The 15578-nt window shown below is 41.8% G+C and overlaps 1 pseudogene across 2 annotated transcripts; it reads left to right on the top strand.

Moving 5' to 3' along the window:
- Positions 1-13113: 13113 nt before the first annotated feature.
- LOC147905830 (GDP-mannose 4,6 dehydratase 1 pseudogene) lies at positions 13114-15319 on the top strand (annotated as a pseudogene). Of its 2 annotated transcripts, none has more exons than XR_015541022.1 (2): positions 13114-13200; positions 13319-15319. The product of XR_015541022.1 is annotated as a GDP-mannose 4,6 dehydratase 1 pseudogene, transcript variant X2 (transcript). The 2 variants fall into 2 exon arrangements; XR_015541021.1 differs by having other exon boundaries at positions 13195-13246.
- The last annotated feature ends 259 nt before the right edge of the window (positions 15320-15578 follow it).

The raw sequence follows: 15578 nt of genomic DNA, 5'->3' as shown, positions 1-15578 counted from the left end.
GATCTTTTTGGATTTTTTGATGCACATAATAGCAACCAAAATTGAAAAAGAAAATTACACATATGAGAGTAATATATGCATGTGTGAGCACAATGACTACATAGTGGAAGTTTGTACAATGAGTAGAACTTTGATACTGCACATAAACATACATTTCCCCCTCTTAAGTTGTAGATCATCCTTTGCCTTTAGGGAAAAACCCTAGAAAATGTGCCAAAGGGAAGAGGGAAGTATGCCAAAAAAGAATGAAGTCCACCTTGATCATACACTAGGCAATCAATCAAAGACTACATGAATAGTTGTGTGTATGATGCATGTTATATAGCTGGCTAAGACAAGGTTGAACATGAAATAAGTATCTTTGAAGTGTGAAGCTACTCTATAGAATATGCATCTAGATGTAAAGTTGATCACTACAGTTGTGACGATGCAATCTGGTAGAATATGACAAACAAGGGTGTCACAAACCCAAATGAATTGACAGCACTGGCTAAGGTATGCTAGAGTAATCTTTGTCATAGGATGTGGGGTCGTAGAGACTACATAGTCATTGTGGACAATGTGATCTAGGGGTTGTATAAAGTAGGGGCCTGAAGGTGCACATATGTTACTTTGCTTTACTAAAGGACCCAAAAATTTGACAAGGATGTGGTAGTCTATCAAGCCTATATGCTCAATTACCCTGAGCTGAACATGATCTATTGTGTACATGATTAAACGTCTATAGGTATCACATGCAGTATCTATCAGAGGCTCATTAGTGTACTAATAGTATGAAGGCCAAACAAGCACAACTTTGTCATTCATAAAAAATTTGAATGGCTACTACTTCAAATCCTAATATTGCAATGAAATGACTATTTAGGGTTTTGAATTTAACCACATTTTGAACATTAAAGATGGCTACTTTTATCCATGTTTGCACATTGGTAAGAACCTTTTCCTACACACACAATCTTGCAATGATTCAATGTTGAGAACAACATGTGAAAATACTCCAGACATTTTTCTATGCATAAATGCAAAACTTGAAATTGACAAGATTACTTGATGTCATATATCAAGGGTTGATTTATTTGCACCATGTTTACTTGTTACCCATTGAGTTTACAAGTTTGCATATGTTGAATGAGTAAATCAAAGCTAGGTGGAAAGTTGAAATGAGTGTATAAGAAGCTCTCATGGATAAAAGGTTCATGCGAATTACTATTAGAAATATGGCATCAAGTATGCACACACTCTCCAATGAGAAGTACTATTAGAAATGTGGCATCAAGTATGCGCACACACCCAATAAGCACTTGCATGCTCCTACTACATGTCATCATTAATGGGGTGCATGTGTGACAAGAGATCTTTTTGTTGTTGTTAATTTAAACATACAGCATGATAATTGTCAAGAACACCATGGATTCCTTTTAGTTCAGCACTAATCTTTAGGTTTTGGTGCAAGTTCTTTTTTGAGGCTTTTTCTTATTATCACTTGTGTCTATGGAAACATTTAGAAACAAAACTAACGTTTATTGTATCCACTGCTTCACTGCAACAAGGATTAAGATACCTTTCCTCAACAAGATTTCAATTGTGCTTCTTCTGGATGTTGTTGGCCTTGTCTTAATCCATGAAAAGTATGTTTAAACCTCTTTTAAAAAATTTACCTTAAGGTCTCACAGAAGAAATTTGTTTGCTTAAGGTCTGACAAAAGAAATTTGGGCATGTTGGTGGTGATATGAAGAGTGTAAACTACTTGAAGTGGTGGTAGTAGAGATAACTTATTCTTTCTTGACATAAGGCATGTATGTATAGTCTAAATCCACCCCTTGGTTGGTAGGTTACCCATCTTAAGCTTCTTTGTTTCTTACAAAACATATATCAATGCAAAGCTCTCCTCAAGGCGCATGTTTCTATGTCATCGATGACCTTGCCAAGGTCGTTGGAGAAGAGGAATCAAAATGCAACCAAATGACATGCAAGCAATAAACAAAGAAAAAGAGGATCATAGAGCATTGTTTGTTGAATGCTTAGGAAGATGATTTTGAAAAAGAATCGAAAATCCAACTATAAAGCGGAGTTTTATTCCAGGATACCCCACCATAGAGTAGCTTTTCCTTGCTTCATAGAGTTTATTTGTTTTGTTTTGGGGTGATTGGTTCGTGTGGTAGAGCCATGTTGAATGAAAAGAACTTACGCGATTATTATTGGGCAGAAGCACTTGCAACTGCAGTGTATATGCTGAATCGCACTCCTACTGCCGGCATTCATATGCTCACACCATATGACAAATTGTATCGACAAAGGCTTGATGTCAGTCATTTAAAAGTGTTTGGCAGCTTGGCATATGTGCATATACTGGATGAGAAGAGGAGAAAATTAGATCCAAAGGCTGAGAAATGTGTGTTTATAGGCTATGCTCAAGACCGGAAAGGCTATAACTGTTGTAATCCCTCTACTAGGAAGACTTTGATCAGCCGTGATGTTATCTTTGATGAGATGAGATCTTGGTATGGCAAACCTGATATAGTAGTTCCACATTAAGCCTCCGATGCTCAGTTGAATGATAAGAATTAGCCACATACTACTTCTATGTCATGACCTACAGCCAGTGGTGATTTCACTGTGAGTCCTTGGTCAAGGCAGGTTGCGTTCTTCCACCACTGACACCTCTCTCTCAGTGCGGGGGAGAGATAAAGGGAAGAACAAGGTCAATGAGATTGTTTCAGTGCCTGAGATTGAGGGGAATTGGGCATTCCTTCTATTTCCACACCAGGTGTGAAAAGCAGCAGGTATGTGCCTCCTCATGAGAGAGGAGAAGCTGAAAAGTCAATGTCTGGAAAGTCTGTGAGAAGATCTCAAAGGGTAAGATACCCTGTTGATATGTTGACATACACTGGGTTTGTGGCAAAACAATGTGCATACATGGCAAAAGTTGTGGGACATATAGAGCCATCTAGATTCAATGATGTTGTGCATGATGAGCAATGGCAAATAGCCATGGACAAAGAAATGGATGCCCTTGCCTTGAATCAGACTTGGGATTTGGTTGAGCTTCCTGCAGGAAAGACACCCATTGGATGTAAATGGGTACACAAAGTGAAATGCAAGTCTGATGGATCAATAGAAAGGTATAAGGCAAGGCTGGTTGCAAAGGGTTATGCACAGAAGTATGGTTTGGATTATGAGGAAACCTTTAGCCTAGTTGCAAAGATGGCTACTGTGAGGACGGTAATTGCTTTAGCTACTACAAAAGGATGGAAATTACAACAAATGGATGTTAAGAATGCCTTTCTCGATGATGATTTGCAAGAAGAGGTATACATGTCACAGCTGGAAGGATATGTCCATCCTGATTTTCTGCAACATGTTTGCAGATTGAAGAAAGCCTTGTATGGGCTAAAGCAAGCTCCACGAGCCTAGAATGAGAGGATCAGTCAGTACTTGCAAAGTCTTGGTTTTATGGTTGGCAGGGCTGATCACTCATTGTTTGTGAAGAAGACAGATGCCAGTTATGTTGTGATTGTTATATATGTTGATGTTTTGATTCTGACTGGCAGTGATGATGATGGGATTGCTGGAATTAAGAGCATGCTGAAAATGGAGTTTGACATGAAGGATTTGGGAGATTTGAAGTTTTTTCTTGGCATAGAGGTGTTGAGAACACCTGATGGCATTTGGCTTATGCAAAGGCAGTATGCCTTGAATATGTTGGAGAGGTTTGGCATTTGCAAACCTATGGATACACCTTTGGAGCAAAACTTGAAGATTATGGCTGATTCTAGAGTTGAGATTGAGGACATTACCATGTACAGCCAGATGCTTGGTAGCTTGATATATTTGACTATCACTAGGCCTGATTTGGCATATGCTATGGGACTCATTAGTCAATTTATGCAGAAGCCACGAAAGCCTCACTTGGATGCAGTGAGGAGGATTATGCGGTATGTCAAGGCTACATATGAACATGGGCTCTTTTATGCATATGGCAAGGAAATAGAGCTGGCTGGATACACAGATGCAGATTGGGCAAGATGTGCATATGACAAGAGATCCATAGTGGCTATGCATTCAGCCTTGGAAGTGCTATGGTTAGCTGGAGTAGCAAAAAGTAACCATAGCGGCATTGTCTAGTATAGAAGCTGAGTATAGAGGTGTAGCATTGGCTGTATGTGAGATTGCTTGGCTTCAGAAGTTGTTACAGGATTTGGGATTGCATGTGGATAAGCCAGTCAAACTTTACTGTGATAACATGAGTAGTGTCCAGTTGGCAAGTAATCATGTATATCATGCTAGAACAAAGCATATTGAGGTACACTATCATTTCATCAAAGAGATGGTGTTGATGAGGCAAGTTGACCTCATTCATGTTTGGACTGAAGATCAGGTTGCAGATATCTTTACCAAGTCCTTGGGTAAAGATAAGTTCACATGATTTCGAGAGCTTCTTAGTGTCTCACTCCCTACTTGAGCTTGAGGGGGAGTGTTGGAAGACAATCTCGGCTATGCTATCCCATAGATATGTTTTTCTTGTGGTTTTAGCTCTTTTTAGTGTGTTCACTTGGTGGATGTACTGTCTTTTTCCTTCTAGTATGGAATAGATTGTGTGTTGGAGGCTGCTTGCCCTCCTGGTGTTCTTCCTCATAATTGGGTGTTCCCGCTTCTACTATGCTATCTTCTTTGACATGGTATTAGAGCACTTTAATGCTTATGGGTGAGCTGCTATGGTAGAGTGGTGTGTTGAGGCAGAACCGTGGTTGTTTTTTAGGATAAGAGAGACGTGCTAAGCCTGTGTTGAAGAATTCATGGCTTGTCCTCCCTTTTACAGGCAATTTTTGGTCACGACATTGAAATTTTGCTAACGAATAGTCTATATTACTCGATTTCGCCGCTCTGAGTAATTTCAGATCCGTTGAATTTGGGTATGCTGTTTTTTGGCCGAATTCAATCGTTTACATCTCCAAATCGTCGTTTTAAAATTCATGTGAAGAAATCTGGCATATTGAAGCTGTGAAAGTTGCATCTACTCAAGTCTGTTGAAGACTATCTATCAAATCTTGGAGGCTGAGGGAAGAAGACCTCTTGAAGGTTCTCAAGAGATTGGTTGCCACTTATAGTTGAAAAAGAAATATAGGTGCCTTGTTTCTCTACACTACACTTATTTTTCTTATTCATTTTACTACAAGGATTGGCATAGCCCACCGCTATAGGGGTGGTAGACTTGTGCCTGGGGATAGGTTTTCTTGCAGGAACATACACTTACAGAGACAGTGGTTGATAGTGGTTGATGCCTTACTATGCATGAGGTTATGCTTATCTGTTGTCATATTGCCGGGTGATCCTATGCTAGTGACATACTATTTGTGGATACATCTTGAGGCCTGATATGGTCCATGGTTGATGCATGATTTTGCAGTGATATTGGAATATTTTCAATGGATCAGATGCCTTTGATCTTGCTGTGATACAGTGGTTGGTTTGAGGATCTTGATGCCTAGCAAGTGGTTGTACTTTTTATGCCTGATTCCAGCTACATATTGATGGTTGTTTGCTCATGCTATGAGCTGTTAGTGATTGATTGTTGGAATATTGTGAGGCATTATTGGACACCTTGATTGCCATTATTGGTTGGTGTGTTGCTTTGCCTTGCCATTGAAAGGAGCAAAGTGCCATTTTGATTCCAGTCGATCAGTTGTGCAGTGGTAACTGGAAGTTCTTGGACTGCAGTCAAACGTGTGCAGGTGGCTGTTTTCAGCAGCAGATATCAAAAAATCCTTAAGGAATTTGGATCTGCACTGAACTGGAAGTTTGTAAAGCCATGCACTGCTACATTTTTGCTTTTGACAGTATTTGCATCCAAGCTAAGGTGTGAAAGATATTGACAATCCAAAACAGTAAAAAGTTGCAAGAATCTGTTTTTTTGTAACTATGGTAAATGCAAGTGGGTCTGATAATATCATCCAGATTGTTGGTGAGAAATTAGATTACCATAACTATCCCATTTGGAAATTTAGAATGGAGAACTTTTTGATTGGAAAAGGCTATTGGGATTTGGTTAAAGGTGATGAGAAAGAGCCTAATTTTCTAGAAAGAAATGCTACTGCAGAACAAGTTAAGAATCATAAAGCTTGGCTAGAAAGAGCACGGAGGGTGCTTCACTAGTTTTCAATATCTATTTAGATGCCATGGTTACGCAAATTCTGAACTGCAAGTCTCCCAAGAATGCATGGGATATCTTGACAAGATATTATGGCACAACTACAAGTGCCAGGAAAATTCAGCTGAAGCAAAAGTGAAGCTTGGGCTGAATACTAGTGCTAGTAGCTCCAAAAATAGAGGTGCTATTTTTTACTCTAATCAGAGAGGTAGAGGTGGTAGAGGCAAGAGTGCCTCTCATAGTAGAGGTGATGTCAAATATACATCACAGGCTCAAGCCCATAATTGGAGCAATCAAAATCAGCCTCATAGAGGAGGAGGATCTCTCCGAGGCAGGGGGAGATCTAGATCGCGAGGTAGAGGGACTTGGCAGCCATCTCACCATGTGGATCAGCCCAATAAGGATAAGGTATGCATTACTGTGGGAAGATTGGCCATATTGCAAGGGATTGCTTCAAGAAGCAAGCAAATCAGAGAGGAAGGGCAAATCAGCAAGGTCATTTCGCTTCTTCAAGTCATACACATGACACACCCGCAGACCAGTTGTTTGCTATGACGTATGTACAAGATCATAAGCCTACTACTGGTGGCTTTGAGGATGTGTGGTACATAGATTCAAGAGCATCTAACCATATGACACCACATGGTGGGTGGTTTGAACGGATGACTCCTAGACTGCATGGATCTGTTTGCACCGGTGATGATACTCAGCATGACATTACTCATATGCGTGTTGTACCTTTGGCTATGCATGATGGCCAAACTAAGAAATTAATTGATGTGTTGCATGTGCCTTCTATCACGAAGAATTTGTTGTCTGTTGGGCACACGGCTGAGCAAAACTCGCAGGTGTGGTTTAATAAGCATGGCTGTTTCATTGAAGAATTTGATAATGGCTGTAAACTTATTGCAAAAGGGAAAAGACAAGGAAGAATGTTCATTTTAGATGCAGGCATACCGGAATTGAAGGCTGCCATGTTCACCCATGGTACGGTGTTGTTCAGGATTTGGAAATTCAGCACAAACGCATTGGTCATATTAATATTCAGAAGCTGAAAAATATATGCAGCATAAAGGCATTGTTGTTGGCCTACCAAAGTTTAAGTATAATGCTTTGGAGCATGTATGTCCTGCATGCCAATTTGGGAAGCAATCCAGGTTGCCATTTACTAGGCATATGCAAAAAAGTAATAGACCCTTGCAATTGATTCACACTGATGTTTGGGGTCCAGCTCAGACTACCTCGATGGGAGGTTCATCATATTATGTCACATTTATTGATGATTTCAGCCGGTATACATGGCTGTATTTTTTGAAACATAAGGATGAGGTCCGCGCTTCAAGCATTTCAAGCAACATGTTGAAAAGGAGTTTGGGTCATATATCACATGCTTGAGATTAGACAATGGAGGTGAATATCTGTCAAATGAATTTGATGACTTATTGGCCTATCATGGGATTAGATGGGAGCTTACATGCCCATATACACCACAGTAGAATGGAGTGGCTGAATGTAAGAATGGGGTGATTGGTTCGTGTGGTAGAGCCATGTTGAATGAAAAGAACTTACCTGATTGTTATTGGGCAAAAGCACTTGCAACTGCAGTGTATGTGCTGAATCGCACTCCTACTACTAGCATTCATATGCTCACACCATATAAGAAATTGTATCGATAGAAGCCTGATGTCAGTCATTTAAAAGTGTTTTCAGCTTGGCATATGTGCATATACCGGATGAGAAGAGGAGAAAATTAGATTCGAAGGCTAAAAAATGTGTGTTTATAGGCTATGCTCAAGACCGGAAAGGCTATAAGTGTTGCAATCCCTCTACTAGGAAGACTTTGATCAGCCGTGATGTTATCTTTGACGAGATGGGATCTTGGTATGGCAAACCTGATATAGTGGTTCCACATCAAGCCTCGCCACATACTACTTCTATGTCAGGACCTACAGCCAGTGGTGATTTCACTGTCAGTCCTTGGTCAGCACGTTGCGTTCTTCCACCACTAACACCTCTATGTCAGTGCGGGGGAGAGATAAAGGGAAGAACAAGGTCAATGAGATTGTTTCAGTGCCTGAGATTGAGGTTTATATGTCCCCTGGACCATCTAATTCAGGTTATGATTCTTCTAGTAATGATAGTTTGGATAGTGAATTGGGCATTCCTTTTATTTCCACACCAGGTGTGAAAAGCAGCAGGTATGTGCCTCCTCATGAGAGAGGAGAAGCTGAAAAGTCAATGTCTGGAAAGCCTGTGAGAAGATCTCAAAGGGTAAGATACCCTGTTGATATGTTGACATACACTGGGTTTGTGGCAAAACACTGTGCATACATGGCAAAAGTTGTGGGACATATAGAGCCATCTAGATTCAATGATGTTGTGCATGATGAGCAATGGCAAATAGCCATGGACAAAGAAATGGATGCCCTTGCCTTGAATCAGACTTGGGATTTGGTTGAGCTTCCTGCAGGAAAGACACCCATTGGATGTAAATGGGTACACAAAGTGAAATGCAAGTCTGATGGATCAATAGAAAGGTATAAGGCAAGGCTGGTTGCAAAGGGTTATGCACAGAAGTATGGTTTGGATTATGAGGAAACCTTTAGCCTAGTTGCAAAGATGGCTACTGTGAGGACGGTAATTGCTGTAGCTACTAGAAAAGGATGGAAATTACAACAAATGGATGTTAAGAATGCCTTTCTCGATGATGATTTGCAAGAAGAGGTATACATGTCACAGTTGGAAGGATATGTCCATCCTGATTTTCTGCAACATGTCTGCAGATTGAAGAAAGCCTTGTATGGGCTAAAGCAAGCTCCACGAGCATGGAATGAGAGGATCAATCAGTACTTGCAAAGTCTTGGTTTTATGGTTGGCAGGGCTGATCACTCATTGTTTGTGAAGAAGACAGATGCCAGTTATGCTGTGATTGTTATATATGTTGATGATTTGATTCTGACTGGCAGTGATGATGATGGGATTGCTGGAATTAAGAGCATGCTGAAAATGGAGTTTGACAAGAAGGATTTGGGAGATTTGAAGTTTTTTCTTAGCATGGAGGTGTTGAGAACACCTGATGGCATTTGGCTTATGCAGAGGCAGTATGCCTTGAATATGTTGGAGAGGTTTGGCATAAAGGAATGCAAACCTATGGATACACCTTTGGAGCAAAACTTGAAGATTATGGCTGATTCTGGAGTTGACATTGAGGACATTACCATGTACAGGCAAATGGTTGGTAGCTTGATATATTTGACTATCACTAGGCCTGATTTGGCATATGCTGTGGGACTCATTAGTCAATTTATGTAGAAGCCACGAAAGCCTCACTTGGATGCAGTGAGGAGGATTATGCAGTATGTCAAGGCTACATATGAACATGGGCTCTTTTATGCATATGGCAAGGAAATAGAGCTGGCTGGATATACAGATGCAGATTGGGCAAGATGTGCATATGACGGGAGATCCACTAGTGGCTATGCATTTAGTCTTGGAAGTGCTATGGTTAGCTGGAGTAGCAAAAAGCAACCCAAAGTGGCATTGTCTAGTACAAAAGCTGAGTATAAAGGTGTAGCATTGGCTGCATGTGAGATTGCTTGGCTTCAGAAGTTGTTACAGGATTTGGGATTGCATGTGGATAAGCCAGTCAAACTTTACTATGATAACATGAGTAGTGTCCAGTTGGCAAGTAATCCCGTATATCATGCTAGAACAAAGCATATTGAGGTACACTACCATTTCATCAGAGAGATGGTGTTGATGAGGCAAGTTGACCTCATTCATGTTCGGACTGAAGATCAGGTTGCAGATATCTTTACCAAGTCCTTGGGTAAATATAAGTTCACATGCTTTCGAGCGCTTCTTGGTGTCTTACTCCCTACTTGAGCTTGAGGAGGAGTGTTGGAAGACAAGATCGGGTATGCTATCCCACAGATATGTTACGGATAGCTGGATATGCCTATCGGCACTATGATTGGTGTGTTAGTAGTTAGTAGTAGTCAGACCATGGTTCATACCCATGGTTAGTTCTTATCAGTCCAGTTAGGTCTTATCTTGTGGTTTTAGCTCTTTTTAGTGTGTTCACTTGGTGGATGTAGTGTCTTTTTCCTTCTAGTATGGAATAGACTGTGTGTTGGAGGCTGCTTGCCCTCCTGGTGTTCTTCCTCATACCTAGGTGTTCCCGCTTCTACTATGCTATTTTCTTTAACACATGTCTTGTGTAGAGTTCATTGTAAGTTTGTTTATTTTTTAAAAATATATATATAATTATGGGAGAAGTCGAATACGTATTACTTTGTCTTTAGCATGCCTTGCTTTATAAATTGTCATGATTGTTCTTGGGTTGTTTTATCAAAGTTAATGTATGCACACATATTTAGAGGCACTTGTTACTTTGTTCAATGAATTCTTTTTTCTTATGGGACAAATACAATAATTAATGGGGGAGGAGGGTGTACATGAATGATAAGCTCAGTTGATCAACATTATTCCAAAATTGCATTGATTAATCAGTGATCACCATTCAACATGTGCAATGAGATTGATTTCTCAATGATGGTAATGAGCAACAAAGATCTTTGCAACATTGTGTTGAACCCCCGGGATTTAATTGATGTTGAAGCTAAATCTGAGAGTTCCAACCGAAGGACGAAGGGAGATCCTAAGCCACTAGAAAATGCTCTCACTTGACAACATCTTGGAGCAAGTGGCCAAAGGAATGCACAAAGGCATGAGCACCACAAACCCCTAGCACAACTCCTCTTCTAAGTATCATTAAAGAAGTAAGTGACGGCATTAAAAGAGACAAATGGTGACAGCAGGTGAAAGTCAATGCTTCACGATGGGATTTCCCAACACAAAATAAAACCTCATGAATGGGCGAATGTCAAGTGTTGACTAAACCATCATAGAGATCCCCTACAAAGAGGCAACTATTCATGGGAGTCGACAACCAAACAAGAAGGCAGCCACAGCAACCATCATTGAGGGAGACAAATCGGGGTAGGCCGACCAGTCCACCATCTCTGACACGAAACACCGAGGGACTAAAGGGAGCAACCAAGAGAGTCAAGGAACCCCAACTCTAGCAAATTCAAGCGAGTTTTAGCAAGAACAAGAAAGTGGATCCTCATCACCCTCACAAGGAAGACCAGAGCGAGCAGTCCAAGCTGATATGGAAAGAGATAGAGGCAAAAGACTAAAAGAGCAAAGAGAAGACTGGAGAGATGAAAGAAGAGAAGAACAAAGAGAAGACTAGAGAAACGAGAGAAGGAAAGAAAGACAAGCTGACAAAAAATAGGACTACGATGGCGATAGGGATTATAGAGATACTCAAGTTGAAGCCACTCCACTAGGAAGCCCGAACCAAAAATACAAGTGAAGTTCCAAAACTTCAATGGGATCGTGGGAAAAAATCCTCGATCCTATGTTCAGAATTTCCTGATGGCAACGACAATCCTACAAATCAATTGATGTACTTTCACCCTACATTCTCCAAGGAAGCCATCGACTAGTATGACAAGTACCCTGATGGGCAATTCACAACGTGTGAGGACTTGAAGGCCGTGTTTTTGAAAAGGTTCTAACACGATTTAGCACAGAGAATGTATTGTTAAAGCTCAACAATCTCCATCAACTAAAGTGACAAATGTGTATGACTTCATAGCAAGGATGATGGTGCTCATGAATTAGCTCTACGACGCACAAGATGAAACACCATTGTGAGGTCTTGGTTGATGAGTGCCTGCTGACTCTAGGACCTAACTTGTACAATATGGAAATAACATACCCGACAAGAACATATGACAAACAATCATATCAAAAAAAGGTAACACAAATCCCCGAAGGAGGAAGAAACCACCTATCTAAGAAGCAGAGCATGATGAAGACAAAGAAGACGAAAAGGTGGTCAACAAGGACACCAAGATCGAAAAGAGGACGCTGCTCAAAGAGATGGTCATATGAGGCAACCTAAAAAAGGGGGAGACCACAAATGCAAGACGAATGGCAACACAACGATGAGTGTCAATCAAGCCAATTTTGCAACAATTGCAATCGTCCAGGATACAGCATTGAAGATTACTGGTATAGCCAAAGCAAGCAGGCTCTTGAAGTCTATCAGCAGGTGCAAGAGCCAAGGAAAGCCTATCAAGATGAACAAACGAAGACATACAGCCAGTGTGCTACATCTGTGGGAAGGAAGGGCATCGACAAAAGCCAATGTTGGGCTGACCATTAGTGCATGGGTAGCATGTCAACTTTCCTCTATTTTGTGACTGTGTTTCCTAATCTAATTTACCCTAATGTACAAACTCTTAGCAAGGTACCACCATCGTTAAAGGTCTTAAGTTAGCTCATCTTAAATCTAAGCCATTTGGGAAATGGGAACTACCAAAGAGCCTCTATAAGGCCCTCAGGATGGGGGAATGAAGTGGGTTCCAACTTACCGATCTGAAAGTTCCCAACAATAGTCTTCTTGCCCTCCGCTGCCTCCTACCCCTTGCACTTCTTTGCTCTGGGTATTCTTCCCCCCCAAAAAGGTTGGTGGAGGATGAATTTCCAATGGTTGATCGGGCCACTCCTGTAGAAGGAAAATGGCTCGCCCAGTAAGAGGTGAAGACAGTGCAACTTGCTAGTTCTTGGCGAGACGGCATGGTGATGATGTGGTAGTATATGGCAATGCAATTGGCTAGTCGACATAGTGATGATGTGGCAATGTGGTGATGATGTGTGATGATGTGGCGTGTCAGAGTGACAATTCTCTGAGGCCCTCCACATAGGGGAATGAACAGGGGTTGCACTTCTGGGTCGGAAAGTGCTTCGAAATCCGCATGTATGTTGCGTGACGGAGTGACACTTCTAGGCCCCTCCTTGAGGCCCTCCACATAGGGGAATGAATAAGGGTCGCACTTCCAGGTCAAAAAGTGCTCCGAAATCCGCCTTGTGATTGCAAGCTGCTCTCTGGATTCCAAGAGGAGTGCTCCCCGAGCCCACTACCCTATATACACTATAGATTCCCCTAACTAGATTGTCTACTCATTCCTTGCGTGAAGGTTTGCCCTTCCCTTCTTTGTGCTTCTCCCCTTGTGTTGCCATTCGGTAAGCATGCCAGCAGCCTGAATTGCAATTGCAATTGCAATTGGTCTGAATCAAGTGTAATCTGTTTGCTAGGTTTGCCAATGGAAGAACAAACGCCCAAAAGGATTCTGGAACTGGAGGAAGCTACACCCAAGAAGGCCCTCATCTCCGGCATCACCGGCCAAGACGGATCTTACTTGACCGAGTTCCTGCTCAGCAAGGGCTATGAGGTCCATGGAATCATCCGCAGATCGTCCAACTTCAACACGCAGCGCCTTGAGCATATCTACGTCGATCCCCACAACTCCGGTGCCCGGATGAAGCTGCACTATGGCGATCTCACCGATGCTTCTGCTCTCAGGAAATGGGTTGATACCATCTGCCCCGACGAAGTTTACAACTTGGGCGCCCAATCCCATGTTGGTGTTTCTTTCGAAAATCCCGATTACACCGCTGATGTCGTTGCCACTGGTGCTTTACGGCTCCTTGAGGCTGTTCGTACTCATATCCAGAGCACTGGAAGACAGGTCCGCTACTACCAAGCCGGATCTTCTGAAATGTATGGAGCTACACCTCCTCCACAAGATGAGGAGACCAAATTCCATCCTCGAAGTCCCTATGCCGTCTCCAAAGTTGCTGCACACTGGTACACTGTCAACTACAGGGAAGCCTATGGGCTTTTTGCTTGCAATGGCATTCTCTTTAATCACGAATCTCCACGCAGGGGTGAAAATTTCGTGACAAGAAAGATAACACGAGCCGTTGGGCGGATCAAGATCGGGCTCCAGCACAAGCTATTTCTAGGAAACCTAAAAGCCTCTCGGGATTGGGGATTCGCAGGGGACTATGTGCAGGCAATGTGGCTCATGCTGCAGCAAGATACGCCAGACGATTATGTGGTTGCAACGGAAGAGTCCCATACAGTAGAGGAATTTTTAGAAGAGGCATTCGGGTACGTTGGGTTGAACTGGAGGGATCATGTGAAGATAGATCCCCGATACTTCCGGCCTTCTGAAGTTGATAATTTGAGGGGATCAGCCACGAAAGCCCGTAAAGTCCTTGGTTGGTCTCCCAAGGTGGGCTTTAAGCAGCTAGTGGCTATGATGGTGGACTCAGATCTGGAGCGAGCACAGAGAGAGAAGGTGCTGGTTGACAATGGTTATATTGATTCTCATCAGCAGCCATGAAGGGTTTCAGAATTGGGAAGAGCAGGCAACTGTCTGTCGGTAATCTTGAAGGGACAGACGGACATTAGAGTTAAGGAACGTCTGCAAGCAAAATCTGTACTTTTCATTCTTCGCATAAGCCTTCATTCGATGTCCTGTTCAGCTACTGAGAAAGTTAGACCCTTCTACTGTCGTACTAATTTTGCTAAGCAAAACATCGATGCTGATAGATTTCATTAGTCTCTTCGTGATGAAGAGCTCTATGTCTGTTTCCAGAGCTGTTTTGTGTCTTTCAGACCTTTGATATTAATACAAACACTACGTGTATACTGTAATTATCAACACGCCTTCTTTTCAGGAATCCTGTGTTGGGCAGATTGAAATTGTGTGGGCGAGTTACTGCTAAGTGTTGTGTGCTAGGGGATCCCAACCCCCAGTTACTAGCTGCAGCACCTCATGGGAGTTACAGCGAGTATATTGCTTCCAAACTTTTATGAGTGATTGGCCGGGCACTCTTCTATTGAGAGGCGAATAGTGGGACTTCAGCAATTGTTTAAAAAACAATCCAGATCCGTAGGTTCTCGTCTCTCCCACCTCATGTTTATGTGGGATAAGCTTGTATTGGTTGATTAGTGTGAGATCTTCAAGGCTGGTTACAGCGAGTATATTGCTTCCAAACTTTTATGAGTGATTGGCCGGGCACTCTTCTATTGAGAGGCGAATAGTGGGACTTCAGCAATTGTTTAAAAAACAATCCAGATCCGTAGGTTCTCGTCTCTCCCACCTCATGTTTATGTGGGATAAGCTTGTATTGGTTGATTAGTGTGAGATCTTCAAGGCTGGTTTTAGTAAATGACCAGCGTCTCTTGCTCTTGGATTAGGATCTGAGAGCTATGACGTATAGCCTCACTAGTAATGGCTTTCTATTTCAGTCTATTACACTGATTGCAACATTTTGCTTCCATCTATCTTCATGTTCTCAACTCTATTTTAGTCTCTTGTGGAATCTTGTATTTCTATTGTGCTCTTGATGCACATAATTGCAATATATGTCTGTGCAGAATCTTGTGTTCTAAGAATAGGGTTTTATCACTTTATATTTTCATAAAAGCCAGAACATGGATCATGATCACCATGAGGGACTTGGTGGTTATGATCACTACTGTTTTCAGAAAGTGGATTATGCT

Source organism: Dipteris shenzhenensis, chromosome 1, assembly GCF_047967505.1.
Source record: "Dipteris shenzhenensis isolate YYH24624 ecotype China chromosome 1, Dip_SZ_1.0, whole genome shotgun sequence".
In the NCBI taxonomy this organism is placed as follows: domain Eukaryota; kingdom Viridiplantae; phylum Streptophyta; class Polypodiopsida; order Gleicheniales; family Dipteridaceae; genus Dipteris; species Dipteris shenzhenensis.
Note: the sequence above shows the minus strand (reverse complement) of the source record. Positions and strands in the feature narration are given on the sequence as shown.